Source organism: Camponotus vicinus, unplaced genomic scaffold (assembly GCF_025532165.1).
Source record: "Camponotus vicinus isolate PSW18456_S1 unplaced genomic scaffold, iyCamVici1.0 SCAF_3, whole genome shotgun sequence".
Taxonomy (NCBI): Eukaryota; Metazoa; Arthropoda; class Insecta; order Hymenoptera; family Formicidae; genus Camponotus; species Camponotus vicinus.
The window spans coordinates 6,540,356-6,553,245 of record NW_028141967.1 but is presented as its reverse complement, the minus strand read 5'-3'; the positions used below and the strand labels follow the sequence as shown (position 1 = coordinate 6,553,245).

The following is a 12,890-nucleotide window of genomic DNA, read 5'->3' as shown; positions in this document are numbered from 1 at the left end:
AATGTTGAAGAAAAACAGAAGTGATATTTATCTGAGTTTTAATGTAAATGGAAAGCACCTAATGACAGAGATAATGATGATAATATATAGTTAGTAAATAAATTAACATTAAAAATTTTAAACCAAAAAAAACTTATATTTTCGAGCATCGAAGCTTATAATAAATATAATATTATATATCTTATATTATATATATAATAATATAATATATATATGTAATTAATAAGAATTATATATTTTATATAATACTACAATTTTCGTATTATATGTCATCTTGTTATAAAAAATCAATTTTTTTATTGCGCATTTTATCGCAAGTTGGAAAATAATTTTAATGAGACTTTTGTGATTAAAATGATACCAAACACAATATGAATCGGATAATTTTTAATTACATGAATATTTTTATTATTTATGTAATTAAAAATAATCCGATTTATGTCGTGTTTGGTGTCATTTTAATCGTAAAAATCTCATTACTCCATTACAATTATTTTCGGATCAATAAAATGCGAAATGTAAAAATTGTATTTTCTGCGGAAAGATGAAATATGATACGAAAGACTGGAGATAAAGGAAGGCTCGCGAACGAGACTTCGTAACTCTTTCATGTTGTTCATCTCGCTTACTCCTTACTTGGTCTCTCCCTCTCTTTCGACGACTCACCAGTCTCGCGAAGATCTTATCTTATCTATAATATAAACATTTTAGAAAATAAAAATTGAAACTTTTATTTCGCATTTTATCGGTTTGAAAATAATTTTAATGGATTAATGAGAATTTTCTGATTACAATGACATCAAACACGACATAAATCGGATGATTTTTAATTAATCAATAATCAAAATATTAATTATTTATGTAATTAAAATTATCCGATTCATATTGTGTTTGGTGTCATTTTAATCATAAAAATCTCATAAAAATTACTTCCAAAAAATGCGCAATGAAAAAATTGTATTTTTTATAGTAAGATGACATATAATACGAAAATTGTAGTATTTTCGACAATTTTACAACATCTTACCACAAATGTTTATTTATCTAAAAACAAATTAATTTGTTTTTAGAGAAATAAATATTTCGTGGTAAAATTACATAAAAAATATAATTGAAAAAAACGAAAAAAATTGGAGAGACGGAAACCGAATCCTACTGGATAGTAGACATCCTACTGTACATACGGATTGCAATCATATCTACCCATTAGAGAATTGATAATTTCAACTCTAACGGCAAGATATAAATGCACCCATATGTATATATGGGTAATTAGCACGATTCATTCTATATTTTTTCATTTTAGATTTTCACTGCGCTCAACGCAGAATGCAAGTAGATAAGCGGAATTGCACATACATTTCATTTGTCTATGGTTAACTGCGCCCAGCGCAGAATGCATTTTGATATTAATACTCACTGCGCCCAGCGCAGAATGCATTATTTTGACGGTAATCACTGCGCCTAGCGCAGAATGCATTATTTTGACAGTAATCACTGCGCCCAGCGCAGAATGCATTATTTTGACAGTAATCATTGCGCCCAGCGCAGAATGCATTATTTTGACAGTAATCACTGCGCCCAGCGCAGAATGCATTGTCATATATTTATTCCTTTTTCTAATGCAAGCTTATGTGTGTATCTGTCTTTTTTTCAATATTTCCACGTAAATCTATTTCTTCATCTTTTCTTTTTCCATCATTTTTTGTCTTTTTGCTTCAATTATATAATCTGGGTCACGAATTGCCATATTTCTTTCCAGTCTTGGATCAAGTAATTCTGGTAAAACACAGTCTTCATAAAATTGCACCAGTTTATTAACCATATTTTCTGACCAGAAAATATCATCACGTTTAATTTGTTCCATTTTTAATCCAAATGGTGTCCATAATGCGAAGATGCAGTATTCTCGTTGTGTAATATGTAATTGTCCTTGTATTTGATAATAGTAAACGTGACTGCGTTTCATTTCTTTATCTGTTCCATTCTTATATAACGATTGCAGATTCGACATATTTGCTGCAATCGCATCTTCTGGTGTTAAAAATCGTGCTGCAAAAGGACATTTTATTTCTACAATTCCATTATCTCCTATTAATCCATCTGGCGAAGCGCCTAAAAATGGTATTTCTTTATCTATAAATAATCCGCAACGTTTAATGTTAATATTCAGTGCACTTTCGATACTTTTGCGTGCAATATCCTCGTATTTTGTCCCGTGTTCCACTGATTCCACATTTAATTGTTGTGGATATATTATTGATTTAACTCTTGACACGCAAGAAGTACTTTTTCTCATTTTACATATATGTCCAAAGTGAGAAGCGGTTATTATTTTTGTGCGATAATATCGCCAAATGCCGCTTGCTGCTTGTTCTTTAGTTTCTTCTTCTATTGCTACTCGCTTTAATTGCCAATCTCGTAGCATATGCATGTGTTGCGCTTTTCTTAATTCAATTTCGGCTGATGTTGCATCAGGTTTAACAGCCTGCGGCCCATAATCTTTGTCACATATTGTACGTTTTACGTAACGTTGCGGTGTTGATCGTTTTCTCATGTCATGTGCACTTGTTTTTTTTCTTATCTTCTAAATGCACTGCTATTTCCCCTGGTTTTGTTCCCAGAACATTACTTAAATGACTTATAGGCTTGCCAGTGTTAAATGTGACTGCTGCAGCATTACAACGCGTTTCATACGATCCTCTTAGACTATAATTAACTCTTTTTCCACCAGTACATTTTGCTATTACAGAGTTAAAAGTTTCTACTCTATTACTGTCTTTATTTTGTAATAAACTTTTGGCATTCCAACTTATATATTTTAATGCATTTTGAAGCTTTTCATATAGTCCACATCTTTTTAATTCTGGAATATAATTTTCTTCGTTTTCTTTTTGCGATCCATCGCAGAAATATCCTATTCTTGCACATCCATTATGTTCGCCAAAAACGTGATTTATTATATTATCCACATTATCTATTTTGAGAGCTTTAATTTTTTCTTGCATTGTACTCTCCTCCTCCAAACGATATTCTACAGCTTTCGTTACAGCTGTTCTAATTCGAAGTATCCGATTACCAATTACATTTCTTAATTTGCCAAAACGTCCTTTTGTCTTTGCTATTTCCTTTATTTTTGATACCAAGTTGCGCAATAAATGATTTCGACATTCTATTTTTTCTATAAAAACATTAGGATATGGATTTGCTTGTATTATTTTTTTATATACACTGCTATCTCCGTCTGCTATAAATGTGGAATAAATTAGTCCGCGCTTTTCTATGCTTCTCTTAAATCCTTCTACAATCGTTTCTGCTTCCATGCTTGTTGAACTACAATCTCTACCCCAATTTTTATAACATTTATGATTTACAGGTTCTTTTTTAAGCTTCTCTGCTGTAATACAAACTGCACAATATTTATTTTTTACAGACATGTGCAGTACTTTGCCTGTTCGTGCACCAATTATTGTGCCTACACCTGATAAAGAATCATACCGTCCTGTTCTGTATGATCTTTTCATCCAGCTTCCGTCACCTTTTACTGCTATATGTGGTTCCATTTATTATTTCATTGCGTTGTAATGCCAAATCACGTTCTTCATTCGCAGCAGCATTCATGCTTTCTTCTGCAATTTTTGCAAATGCTTCAGCAGCAGTTTCATGGGCCTTTTCATAAGTTTTTTTTGTCATGCACTTAATATTCATAGCAGCGCAACTTTCTTGTAACTGTGTATATCCTGTACCAGTTAGTATTGCGCCAGCCACTGCCCCTATATTTACATGTAGACTTTTGTCAGGGGGCGGCTCACTCCAGACGAAGCTTTCAAAATTGCACATTCGGCATTTGAAAAAGAATTTATTTTTTAGTCCATACGCTCGGGCACCAATAAATATTAAGTCACGAAAACTACATTCTATTCCGCGACTATGGTCATCAAATTTTTCATGTAACTGTTCAAAAAGATAGACAAAATCTACGATACATTTTCCTGGCATACTGTTACTTTCTAGGCGGTATGCATCTATATTGTTATCTGTTATTAAAGTGCCACTTTCTTCAGTCTCACTGTCCTCTAATATTTTTCCCAATTCATTATCACTTAATGTATGTGTCGTTATTTCCTTGTCTGTATCTATTTCGAGACCCATTGCAGCTAATTTGCCATGCATAATTCTATCATCGTGAAAAGTTAGCTCATCACTATCTAATGTGTCATTGTGCTCTTGTGTCAATCTTTCCTCATCTATATTTATTTCGATATCCATTGCAGCTAAATTATCATGCATAATTACATCATCCTGAAAAGTATGCTTATTTTGATCTACTTGCATTATTTCTTTATTTAATACATTAATTCCTTTATTCAATATATCTATTTTTTTCAATTTTTCTTTTCTCCTATAAATTAATGAGATGAATTGATGAGAATAATGCGCGAATGTCTCAAATCAATAAAACGTTTGCATATGGTTTTTTATAATAATTAAATTGCAATATAATAATTTATATCATAATATAATGTTGCGATATAATTATTAGGTGTTTACCGCAAAAAACTTTTTTTCGTTATGTTATACAGGGTGTCCCATTTTAAAGGACCCACTCAAATATCTCAGAAACACTGCGTTAAATCGACAAATGTTTCAAACAAAAGTTGTGTGGCTTCAAGGGGGCCATAAGATGGTACTATTGGTTTGACCTTGAAGAGTCATTTGAAGGTCACGTGAAGGTCACTTCAATTTTTTTAAATGGAACGCCCTATATATTTTTGCACATTCTTGTAGCTTATCTCGAGAGCTTTCCAAAACACTATAATTAAGTTAGTTTCCACTAAGTACTTTCCGAGTTATGAGGCTTGAAATCATTTCTTAATTTTACATAAACCGTAAAATATCTTGTAAAATATTCATTTTTCGATAATCTTACCTTAATACTTTTACGTACAAAATAATGAGAGGAATCAATTCGAAACAATTATGTGTTTTCTTTACACCAATCGATTCCTCTCATTATTTTGTCCGTAAAAGTATTAAGGTAAGATAATCGAAAAATGAATATTTTACAAGATATTTTACGGTTTATGTAAAATTAAGAAATGATTTCAAGCCTCATAACTCGGAAAGTACTTAGTGGAAACTAACTTAATTATAGTGTTTTGGAAAGCTCTCGAGATAAGCTACAAGAATGTGCAAAAATATATAGGGTGTTCCATTTAAAAAAATTGAAGTGACCTTCACGTGACCTTCAAATGACTCTTCAAGGTCAAACCAATGGTACCATCTTATGGCCTCCTTGAAGCCACACAACTTTTGTTTGAAACATTTTTCGATTTAACACAGTGTTTCTGAGATATTTGAGTGGGTCCTTTAAAATGGGACACCCTGTGTATATATATATATATATATATATATATAAATTTAATGAGCTTTTTTTATAGTATAGTACTTTAGTATAGGAGTACTGCAGTGTAGCAAAAAGATGAAACGCTCAACCGTTTTTGAGAACATTTATTTATTGCGCCCGGTGCGAGTTTAACAGTTTACGTCTCTCTTGCCAAATATTTATAATAAAAAACAAACTTTTCAACTAAAAAGGAACATTTATTTGTTGTAAATAAATACATTTATTATTTATTTTTTTATTTTATTATAATGACTGCTCATTTCTATCTAAAGTTTGCGCCCGGTGCGGGGGTACTGATGGTACCGCCCTAGTTACGGTACTGACAGTACTACATTATAAAAAAAGTTCATCAAAATCCGTGATACCAAGATTAATTACCGTGATTGATGTACACTGGCTTTCATTACTTTGGTTATATGACGAACAGTGTGCACGGTAATTTTTCTATTTTCTTTTCTATTAATAAAATAATGTTACCTTTTATTTATTGACGATTTTCGTCTGCTTAGCCGCTTGCATGATAATCGGTACTTTTTTGTATTGCGCCTCCTTCCATAAATTCGTTCATTATCTTCGTCGCACATTTTCTCACTAATTTCACGCGTTTCCATAATATCAATAATATTATGAAAGTAACGAAAACTTGAGCTGTCTATTAGATCGCTCGATTGTTAAAGTACTTAGCGCACAAAGATGTAATAAGATATCGCACGCGACGAAAACAAACAACTAGCGAAGAAGGCGGCGAGAAGCGGCGAGTATGTGTGTGTGTATGTGTGCGTGGGCATTCTGGCATCACTGGTGTAAACCAGTCGATGCTTTACTCTGGTGCAAACAACATGTGAGTATGCAATATATACGTAAATAGTAGAATAATAAATATAATAAATAATTATATCCCAGCAAACACAGAATATTGCAGCAACATTGCTGCAATGTTGTAATATTGCCACGACATTGTTGCAATGTTATAATATTGCCGCAATATTGCTGTAATATTCTGTTTGCTGGGATAATAATTATAATTCTTTCAATATTATAATAGAAAATCTTTCAGAGTATATACTGTAATAAAAAATAACGTGAAGCAGTGACGTAATATTTATACACTAATTTTATTTATTATATAAATAGATCCAGCCGACAGAAAAGAGAAATGATGAGAAAAGAAGGCGAGAGGATGAAAGATGAGAGAAGGATGAAGAAAGATGAGAAAGATAGAAGAAGGAATGAACTTGAGAGAAAGAAAGAGGAAGAGAGAAGAGAGAGAAAGAAGAAGGAAGAGAAGGAACAAGAAATAAGAAAAAAAAGGTTTGTGTATTATTATATATATATGTGTGTGTGCGTGCGTGCGTGCGTGCGTGTGTGTGCGTGCGTGCGTGCGTGCGTGTGTGTGTGTGTGTGTGCGCGTGCGTGCGTGTGCGTGTGCGTGTGTGTGTGTGTGTGTGTAACATGTATTGTTTTCTTTTTAGATTATTTTCTTTTTTTTGTTAGAGTATTCTTTAAATTAAAGTCCTGTAAATAAAACATTTAATAAACGACATGATTGAATTAGGAGATTGGAAAAAGAGCGTGGAAGAAAAGATGAAAGAAGAAAGGACGAGGAAGAAAATGAGATGAGTGTAGAAGAAGAGACGACTAATGAAGACGAAGATAAAGAAAATGAAAGAAAAGAGAAGGAAAAGAAGAAGAAAAGAGGAGGAACAAAATTAAAGGAAAGAAATAAAAAGTATGTTAAATTTTAAATATATACAAAAAGTTTTAAAATTATTTCTATTTTGTAAATTTAATTTAATTTTTTAATTGCTACGTTTTCTGTGTTCGTATAGTTATTCAACAAGAGTGAAAAGAGGAGGATGGAGAGGAGACAGTAGAGGAGACTGGAGAGGAGGATGGAGAGGAAACTGGAGAGGAGACAGTACAGGAGACTGGAGAGGAGGATGGAGAGGTGGAAGATGGAGAGGAGGAAGAGGAGGATGGAGAGGAGGATGGAGAGGACGAGGACGCGTTGGGAGGATGGGTCACTCAGACTCTCGTCCTGGTTCTGGGCCTGTTTTTATTTTTAATTATACTTATTAAAATATTAAAAAATATTAAAAAATATATATACATATAAAAGTTTTATTATAATAATACATAAAATAATAATATTAATAAAATATCTCAGATTTATGAAGTCATAGATTTTAATATTAATTATTTTCATTATAATAAATAATATCTTTCCTCTCTCTCTTTCCTATATTCTTCCCTATTCCTATTTCTCTTGCTTGGCATTGTGCAAGGGCCTCATTATGTAGAAATATTTCTACGTTACCTACATGGTATCGACATATTACCCACACGTTACCCACATGTCAAAATTCTCATGCAGCGCCTCACTGCTATAAATCGGTGAACTATAAGGCGTGAAAAATGGCCTCGTAAGCGAGTAATGACAGCCCAATTTACGTTGCGTCCCATTTCATAATTATTTGCTTTGTGCTAGTGTTGTGGTGTGCAATGTATTAAGGAAACTTATAAAAATGGACGGATACTAAGCTGTATAAGGAATAAACTTTAGAAAGTAACATTTTCCTCTCCTTTCGACAGCTGTCAAATCGCGTGTTTTTTCGCATTTTCAAGGCTTCATTTCGGACTCAATTTACGGCTATTTATAAATTGTGAAAGGAAAGGATTAGTATCCGTCCATTTTTACAGGTGTGCTGAAGAGATTGGTAGTCTTATTTCGTTCAAATATGTTTTTATTTAGATGTCAGTCGCAATATAAATATGGGTGTCCTTTCTCGCTTATGACGTCACGATTTCAAGATGGCCGCGGTGACTACTCCGGAGCCTTAAAGGATAATTCCATTTTTCGTTATGCCCCTAGAAGAATGTCTGTACTAGAAAAAAATGAGTTAGAGGAAATAATTGATGATTTGTTAATAAGAAAAATAATTAAACATAGCGTTTCTCCGTACTGTGCGCGAGTAGTTCTTGTACCAAAGTGTAATGGAAAGAAAAGAATGTGTGTAGACTTGCGTCCACTGAATCAGCGTATACATGCGCAAAAGTATCCGTTTCCGATCATTGAGGATCAATTAGATAAATTATACGGTAAAACAGTATTCACGAAATTAGATCTAAAAGATGGATTTCACCAAATATCAATACATTCTGAGGATACTAAATATTACTAGGATACTAAATATTTTTCTTTTGCTACTCCATCGGATCAATATGAATTTTTGAAATTACTTTTTGGTTTTTCTGAAGTGCCAGCTGAATTCCAGAAGCGTATTCTTATTATTTTTACTCCCGACTGCTGCCAACCTACGGTTGGCAAAAAGATGGAGGGAGTATGCGTTTCACCGAGCTCGGATCGGTTTTGATCGCTATTCTCGATAACAATAATATAGTTCGGTGTCATCTTTTGCACATCAGTTTTTTATTAACCAAGGATGGATTAGAACATATAATTATCATTTTTTATTCTATTAATAAAAATCGGAAAAACAATATTATTTCGCCGATACGTTCTCTCATTGGCTGCGAGCAAAACTAAGAAGCAAAAATGATTCACCAATAAGATTCGTTCTAAGCATCCGTATAGGGAATAATATAGTTGGAGACATCTGGAAGTAGTGGCGGCAATAATAATTGACATAACCTTATATGTCAAATTATTATTGTTGATTAATGATAATAAATTGTGAATTAAAAAATCAGCATGGATAATATGAATATATCTGAAGCAAGTGTTCCTAAACAGGTAAGCTTTTCTCTCTTTCTATTATTAATAATAATTATATTTACAGCAAAGTCATAATAATAATATAATATAACACAAAGTCATAATAATAACCCAGTAAGCAAAATGTTAGCAGGTTGGCAGCAGATTGGCAGCAAATTCGATCAGAATCCCACACCAGAACCGTAGTCATCTGTGTCCGCATTAAGGGGAGGTTCCCGTTCATGACGATGAAAAAATCGATTTTTTTTTGCTTAATTTTCATCCTTATGTTGTTGAAAATACGTGGATGAAAGGATATTTTGATATCGAAAGTATTTTACGAGTTACACTCTTGTTAATCGGAACAGTCCGTCGGCTGGAAAACAGGTAGCCGACGCGCTCGGAGCGCGCTTTGTCGGGAGTCCTTTTTTCTATACCCGATAGTGAGTCTACAATAGGTAGCAAGTTTGTGCCCCTCGCGTCGAATTTCTATACATTCCAACCTATTGTATTCTCGTATACCTGCGTATTCTCAGTTGGGCGATCGTTCTTCTTGAAGCAACGTGTTCTCAGTTGTGCGTCGATCGTGTGAAAGTGTCGATCGTGTAAAAGTGTCGGAAAAATGCCGAACTCGCGGAAATCATAGGGAAATGTCCATCCAAATCGGCCACGAAAGAAGAAATTCAAATACGATGCAGAGAAAATGGAAAATGAGAGCGCTTTTGTTAGCACTTCAGCCGAGAAAATGAAGGACGCGAGTTACGATGACATCGAAATCGATATAGGCCATAATAACGTTATTCTCAATTTTCTAACTGTTTTCAACTTTTTATCTCAGTGTCTGAAGTGTAAAGAATGTGACGGGGATGTACAATTTAGTCGCATATGTGAACGTGGACTTGGCTTCAATTTACTTCTCAAGTGCAACTGCAAGAATCAACGCCGCGTCTCTTCGAGCCCGTTAGTGAATACTGCCTACGAAATAAATCGCCGATTGATGTTTGTGATGCGTATTTTGGGACTTGGATTTTGGGACGTGGATCGTTCGATAAACATTTTCTGTTCGCTGATGGAATTATCTACCGGCTTTGAACGTAGCACGTATTACGCATTTATCGGCAATCTACTTGAGGCAACGAAGAGCACATTTGAAATCATTCAACGAAAAGCGGTTGACGAAGAAAAGCAGAAGAACGCGGAGAATGGAAATGAAGAAACGCATTTGAGTGTATCTGGTGACGGATCCTGGAAGAAACGAGGTTTTACTTCATTATTCGGCGTCGCAACGTTGATTGGGAAATACACGCATAAAATTTTAGATTTTGTGGTCAAATCTTCATTCTGTCAAGGCTGCAGCAATTGGTCCACTAAAAAAGAAACCGCGGAATATGATACTTGGTACCACACTCACGAAGAAAATTGCAGCATAAATCATTCCGGAAGTGCTGGTAAAATGGAAGTGGAGTGCATGAAAGAAATGTTTTCTCGCTCAGAAGAGTTGCTCGGAGTAAAATATGCTACATACATCGGCGATGGAGACACTAAAACTTTCCGTGCTCTCCTTGATTGTGATCTCTATAGTGACCTCACTGTTCAGAAGAAAGAATGCATAGGTCACGTGCAGAAGCGGATGGGCACACGACTGCGCGAGGTCAAGAAAAAAAATAAAGGGATCGGAGGCAAAGGTGCAGGAAAGTTGACCGACAAATTGATTAAAGACCTGATTTTATATTATGGCCTTGCCATCAGAAGACACCCTGATTCAGTCGAGGAAATGAGAAAGGCTGTGTGGGCAACTTTTCATCATAAATGTTCAACGGATGACGAACCTCAGCATGAAAACTGTCCGGCAGGAGAAAACAGTTGGTGCAAGTGGCGCATCGCAGAAGCTACGGGTCGACTCGCTGATTTCCACCACGAACCTGCCCTTCATGATTCTGTTAAAAAAGCCATTCTTCCAGTGTATGAGGCTCTTTCAAGTGACGACTTATTACAAAGATGCACCGGTGGAAATACCCAAAACGATAATGAAAGTTTCAACGCGTGCATATGGAAACTGGCCCCCAAGCACCTTCATTGCGGCGTTCAAACTATAAAAATAGCCACATATATAGCTGCGGGCATCTTCAATGAAGGGTATTCGTCTGTATTGAAGACTATGAATACAGTAGGGATCGTCATCGGGCCCAACAGTAGGAACTTCGCCGTGCAGACTGACGAGAGGCGCGTGGCGGCGGCGGAGGAAAATACTTCGGAGCACGTAAAAAATGCCAGAATAGAGAAAATCAACGCGCAAATCCAGAAAAACATCTTCTTTGAGGAAGAGGAAGGGCCTCTATATGGTCCTGGAATAGCTGATTAAATGTAAGTTGTAAAAAACAAACATTAAATACGATTTTATATAACGTCAAACTTTAAACGCGTTTTTCTCAAAACAACATTTTTTGGCGCGCGGGGCGCTCTACAGCTTCAACGGATAAACCGATTCTAATAAATCGTGGTTCAAAAGAAAGGAAATTTAATTTGGGGGGCCTTCACGATGAGTTTTATTTCAAAAATTGATTGTAAATTTTTTTATTCGAACGTTGAAGCAAAACAAAAACAGGGAAAAAAATGGGTTTTTTTTTCAAATGGCTGCCATTTTGTTTTTCGGGGGTTTTTTAAAAATCCTGAAATTCATGCATTTTTTGGGCCTCTGAACGGGAACCTCCACTTAAGCTTTTGTTTTGGCGACAGAGTCTGTAAAACATAACCTGTCAACAAACTGTCGGCAGAAACCGAGCAGGATCTGCGCGATGCAATTTGATGTTAGATTGCCAGCAGAAACCGAGCAGAATCTGCGCATGCAACCTGATGGCAAATTGACAGCAGAAACTGCACAAGATTTGCGCTTACTTTTATTAATATTATATAAATGCAACAAAATTGATTATTACAAGTGCTAAATAAGAATATTATCGGCAAGTTAATTACAATTTTCTTCTAAAATGACATATATGTCATATGTTATATCGTAATATATATATGTTAATGTAATATATGTTATATCGTAGTTATATCTCATATAGCGAAGGACTAATTTAATTAAATTAAATTAATAATAAAGTAAATGATAAAAGTAAATGTAACTTGTAAAACTGGAGATGTAATTTATTTAGAATTAAATTCTTGCTTTATGCCTCAAATAGGCAGTACATGAATAATTTTCCATTTATCATATTGATTCCAATCAGTTTAATATTCTGAATCTCATCTGCTTGTATCAGATATCAGAAATTAAAGTGATAGAAATTAAAATGATAATTATTATATTTTTAGTCTTTTATTCATATTCACGACTTTATATATATTTCTGACAGAAATTAGATTACAAGAAAGTACGGCTCACGTAGCGGTAAATGAAGGAACTATCGAATCATGCAAACTCTGTTCCGTTTCTGCCGTCAATCTGCTATCAGAGATTGTGTGCGCAGATTCTGCTCGATTTTTGTTATCAATTTGCTATCAAATTGCGCCTCACAGATCCTGTTAAATTTCTGCCATCAATCTGCCGTCAGTTATATCTGCTGGCTTTACTCGATTTCTGTCGATAATTTGATATCAAATTTTATTGCGCAGATCCCGCTCGATTTCTGCAACCAATCTGATATCAAATTGTGTTGCGCAGATCTTGCTCGATTTCTGCCACCAATCTGCTATGATAATTTTAAACAAATCCTGTTCAGTTTCTGCTATCAAATTATGTCAGCAGGTTTTGTAACATTTCTG

General features: G+C 34.5%; 2 pseudogenes; one reads left to right on the top strand and one right to left on the bottom strand.

Annotated features, from left to right (window-relative positions):
• Positions 1-1,667: 1,667 nt before the first annotated feature.
• Positions 1,668-3,524, bottom strand: LOC145968646 (uncharacterized; annotated as a pseudogene).
• Positions 3,525-9,744: 6,220 nt separating this feature from the next.
• Positions 9,745-11,484, top strand: LOC145968828 (uncharacterized; annotated as a pseudogene).
• Positions 11,485-12,890: the final 1,406 nt, after the last annotated feature.